The following is a 5,894-nucleotide window of genomic DNA, read 5'->3' on the forward strand; positions in this document are numbered from 1 at the left end:
TCCCAAGTCTGGATAGACTCTGGCTTATATAAACCCAGAGTAACAGAACCTGGAGAAACAATCAGTTTGATAGTAAGACCTTATCAGTCCCTGCTCATTGACAGCAATGCAGATAGCAGAACACTGGCCAGAGCTGCCTTGCAGACATAGACAGGGCTTGTAGGAAAGGTGGAAGCAAAGCCAGAGAGTGAAAAACTCTGAAGAGACAGAGTACCCAAGAACGCAGTTGTCCACTTGTTAAAAATGATAGGAAGAAAAATACCTTAACAGAGATGTCGGCACCCACATCAACTTATGAGATAAAGGGTAAGGACAAACTTTGCAAGAAAGGAAGGGACCTATCATTTTTCTTCAGTATTTGAAAAATATAGCTGAGGAAGGATGTGGAATATCCATTAGCAAAACATTTTAAAAATAACTCAACAGTTATTTCTCAGGGACAATATAGATATCTTTGATTCAGCCTTGAAGTAGAAGAAGGAATTAAATAACTTGCAAGAGATCCTCCCAGCTCTACTTTATATTATTTTCCTGTGATACACTTCTTTGAGAAATAAGTGGAATAGTAATGAAGAATAGTGCTTACAGTAACACCATCATCTCTCCCTTGCAATCTCAAATATATATTGTAAAAGTGAAAGAAAGAAAGGAAGAAAGAATGAAAAATAAAAGAAAAAGAAAAAGAGAAAGAAAAAGAAAAAGAAAAAGAAAAAGAAAAAGAAAAAGAAAAAGAAAAAGAAAAAGAAGAAAAAAGGGAAGGGGAAGGGGAGAAGAAAATAAAGACCAAGCTATTGCAAAGCATACAAGAAACTAGGAAACCTGTTAGTTGAGGACCAACCCAGAAAAGAGTAAAACTGCATATTTGGCTTGAGTATAATCAAATTTAATTTGCATTGTTATACTTGAGCTCTGCATCTGAGTCCTAGCTTTACCAAAGGATAAAAAGGGGACAGAAAAATCTGCTGTGATTGTTTATCAGTTCTTCACAGTTGTTTTCTTTCACAGAAAAAGCTTTTAACAGTACATGTTTTTTTGCTTCCAGGGGGTGTTGAGTATTTTTGTGTCTGTGTCTGAAGGAGTGCTGTCTGGCTGGACAAATCAGACACTGGTCATTAGGTGAGCCTCAACTTTTAAGGTGCATCAGAACTCCCAAGGAGCACAGTTTTATTTGGTAGAAGTTTCATTTGCTAGAAAGGCAAAGTCATAAAAAAGAATGCTGCTCTGCCCTACAAGAAGTGTGCCTGTGAAATGCACCTGTCAAATGCAAATCACATGAGAAAACCTGCAATAGTTCTTCCTGGCATGGGCATTAAGAGCAATTGTGTTAATAAAAACATGCTTTTATTCCTGTAACCTATTATTCTCAAATTATTTCCAACATTACATCAAATTACGTCCAAGCGCATCTTTCAAAAGTAACAGATGAAGTAATGAGAATTATCTCATATAAAATAATTCATAATTTTGCTGGTAATGAGAGATACAAATACAAAAAATTAATCCGGCTTTTCCACTGGAAAGTGGTTCATTGGACTCACAGTAATAAAATAGCTCATAGTAATAAAATACCAAATTTCCTTTTTTCTCCCTGTTGTAACTACATGCAACTTAATATGCAAAGAAAGTTGCTCTGCTTAAAGTACTGGCTTTTTATTACATGAAATTAATTTAAAAACTTGCAAGGACAACACCCCAGTGCATAGGGTAGTTAAAAATTAATTACAGCCTTCTTTTCAGCAATATGAAATGAAAGTACAGGCATGACTGACGATACTGTACAATATGTTTTACTGGTGATTTATTCTGAAGATGTTGCAATAACCATTAAACTACAAAAAATTACACTAGATCCTAAATGCTTTTTTCCTTGATTATATATGTCATCATAACATTACTGAAGTTAACAGTGAAATGTTATTGTAAGATTCAACTGAATATTCTTCCTACCAAAATCTGTTGATACTATTGAAGGCCAATAAACCATGTAAGGGAAATGCCTTCTTTATGATAATGTAATTAAAGAGGAATAACACCAAGAATATACAATATATTTTGTTCTCTATTTAATCCCACACATTACTCTTAGGTTTTATTCCAAGAATAAGAAAGACAGTGAAGAACAACAGTGATCAGCAACAGTGATCTCTTCTTTCTGTTGTATTAACCTCATCAAGCCATCAGAATAAATAAGTAAATATATAAATCTATGAAACTTTACTTGCTGCTCAAATTGCATTCCCAGTGAACTGTCTTATCATCATAAGTATTATTAACATCAAGGAAGAAAATTTTATAATCTAATTAACCATTCATTCTTGATCTCTAATATTAGCTTTCACTTACTAAAGCCTAATCCAATCTTACTGAAGTATTGCAAGGCTTTCCTTTGATATAGAAGGCTGTTGCTCCATAAGATACAATTAGTTCCTCTATAATAAACACGCTTAGCTCTTGATCTTAGCAAGAATCAAGCTCAGAAATCCAGCTCAGTATGCTTCAGCCCCAAATCTGTAAAAGTAGTTATGGAAATGTGCCAAGCATGTCCTGAAATTTAAAGCCATGAATACAACAGGATCAGAGAAATCTCACTAAATTGAGCACAAATTTGGATTTTATCTTTAAGAAAATAGTTGATCACAGTGGAGCAAAGACACAGCTGACAAAAAGAGTTATCAGCTAGCCATGATTTTACTCACAATGACGGATGTCCACCCAGTCCCATTGTAAGTCACTGTCTACATGAATGGGACCTATGGCTGATGACCTGAGTTTGCAGAGCTTTATCTAAGATTTTTTTAAATATTCCAAAGGGTTTGGTAAAGTTTATTTTCCAAGGACAGGTAATGTTTCAGATTTGTGTTTTCTTTAACAGAGAAAAATCTCTGGGGCCACCTTTCTTCCTAGACTTATTATTTTGGACATATTATGTCAAAGGATATTTAACTTGTATTGTTCCTTCCCTCTCCTCTGCAGACCTAATGAGGAACAGTGAGTTGAACTTCTATGGGCTTCGTCTCAAACAATGACCACAAGGGAAGAATATAATTGGATAATTTCCCACTGTATGTATGAGACATGTAAGTAACTTACTGGGAAAAGATCTGAAGCATGAGGGAAATCTCAGAACACTGTAAATTAAGATGGCAACAAGACAGAACACTATGAAAACTGAGCTACAGATTTTCAAGTTCCAGCTTGAAACTTGAGTTCCAGTTCCATCCAGATATGATCAAACTTCCTCCAGGTCTATAGAGCTCCAGTTGACAGATTAATAAAGGAACCAGATCTTTTCAGATTACTTCAGATTGTTTACTTCATTTGATTGTGTGCTAGTTTTGGCTAGGGTAGAGTTAATTTTCATCACAGTAGCAAGAATGGGGCTATGTTCTGGATTTGTTCTGGAAACAGAGTTGATAATAAAGGAATGTTCTTGTTATTGCTGAGCAGTGGTTACACAGTGTCAAGGCCTTTTCTGCTTCTCACGCCATCCCACCAGTGAGTAGGCTGAGGGTGCATGAGAAGTTGAAAGGGGGCATAGATGGGACAGCTGACCCCAACTGACTAAAGGGATATTCCATACCATATGATGTCATGCTCAGCATGTAAAGGGAAGAAGGAGGAAGCGGGGGACACTGAGAGTAACAATGTTTGTCTTTGAAGTAATGGTTACATGTGATGGAGCCCTGTTTTCTCAGACATGTCTGAACACCTGCCTGCCAATGGGAAGTAGTGAATTCCTTGTTTTGCTTTGCCTATTAAACTGTCTTTATCTCAACCCATGAGTTTTCTGACTGTTCCTCTTCCAATTCTCTCCCCCATTTCACTGTGGGGGAGTGAGCAAGCAGCTGCGTGGTGCTTAGTTGTTGGCTGGGGTTAAACTACAACAGATTATCATACATCATAGTTAGACAATAACAACACTGTAACTATTTAAAAAAAAATCAGTCCAGCAGAGAATTGCTTTTTGGGAAACCACATAGCTATCTACTTTCCTAGGTCAGGGCTCTACTGATTAAATACTGGAGAAAATTCTGCTTAAAACCATTTCAGCACAAGCATAAGAACAAATTACATGTGGGACCAGTTAAATCTGGTGCTGCTATTGCTTAGACATATACTACTTTAAAATCCAACTTTCAAGATTGCTGCCATGGATAACATCGCTTGTAGCTAGAGGGAAAAGCTATGCATTCATTATCTTGTTGCTGAAAAACAGAGTGAAAAAAAGAAAAAGGAACAATAAAAAAAAGAGAGAGAGACTGGACAAGATGATTTATTCTTATCTTTCTTAATCCCTATTCTAGTAATCACGTCTGCTGGACACTCAAAATCAAATCCAGGAGACCTGATAATCTTAAACATAATGGGAAAAAGGAAGAATCTTCATGACAAAAGTGAACATCCAGAGGGATAACATGTAGGCTCAGATAAGTAAGACTTGTGTTGTGCAAATGACAAGGGGAAAGAGGACTGAGGACACTAAGGCACTGAGACATCTGTGATTTCTGTTTTGATCAGTTGGCTTCCTCTCTTCTGTCGTAGTTTCAGAGAAGCAGCCGTCGGTCAAGCTGGTTAAACAGAAGGAGCATATTCCATGAAATGTGCAAAAATAATACGTTTGTTCAAACAATACCCTCAGTAAAGATATGCATCTTGCATTTTCATTCTGCATCCCACCAAGATAAAAAAATAAATGTGGAAGCATAGAAACATCTCATTTTCTGAACTTTATTTATATGCAACTGAATCTGTACAAAGCAAGGTGGTTTAAGAGAATGAGTGGAGATGAGACAACAGAAAGTACTCAGAGCAAATCCCAGTATCAGTTACTGCTTTACATATTTTGAAAAGGGAAAGTATTCATAATATTTTGCCTGAAGTGCACTCTGCAATAAAGTAAGAATAATTCCTACTCCTCAACTTCACTGGGCTACTTAGAAAATTAAATTGCAGAGCCCTAACAAGGTCTGGCCAGAATTTCTAGAGCAAACAGTCAGTTTGAGTTGCCTTCAGCTCAACTACCCATGTACCCAAAGAGCCCTTGTACTCCAGGAGTTTGCCAAAACTCCCTGTCATGGACTCTGGTCTCAGTTCAAGGTTACTGTTGAGGTCAAGAGATACTACCTGTTCTTTATGATTTCAAATTTGCTTTTCACCATACAGGACTATACCACATGGCCCCAGAAGTCATCAAGCCACAGAGTGAGGATGCTCCTGGGATGTGCAGCAGCAATGCATGAATTTCCAAAACAACCAGATGCTATGCACGTGGGAGCAAATGTCCAGTCCTAGATAAGTGGTATGCATGGTCCTCAGAGTGGGATATTTGTCTTCTGGCATTTAATTTCAGAGTGTACATCTATGATTAATGAGAAATGTGCTATTTTTTTAAAGTCTCAAATATAATATTTGGGATTCAGTAGATTTTTGCAGGACATTATGATTCTGGATTGTGCTTATTGCTGAAACTTTACATTTCTTCTGAAATTATAATGGACTTCACCTGTAAATATCTCCAGAATATAATTAAGACCATCTGGTAGAGGGAATTGATTTTGGAAACATTGGCTGGAAAGGAAGACAAATTCACTCCTGGGAGCAGGGTCTCTAATAGTGTTTCCTTTTCCTCTGAAATAATAGCATGAAGTAAAACCATTCTGGGAAATGTCAACAAAATCTTAATTTGATGTACAAGGACTGAAAAGCCAAAGCTAGAAGGAGAACCATGGGACCAAATGTGTTTACACAGATGCTGGATTGTCTCCAAAACCTATGAAAATAATGCTAAATCCTCCCAGGGCTGAACAATAGGACTGAATTGAGGCATCAAAGAATAATTTATATATGTTAACTTGCTCCCACCCACTATCACACAGTGTGGGATTTTTTTCCCT

Source organism: Mesitornis unicolor, unplaced genomic scaffold (assembly GCF_000695765.1).
Source record: "Mesitornis unicolor isolate BGI_N332 unplaced genomic scaffold, ASM69576v1 scaffold24034, whole genome shotgun sequence".
NCBI lineage: Eukaryota > Metazoa > Chordata > Aves > Mesitornithiformes > Mesitornithidae > Mesitornis > Mesitornis unicolor.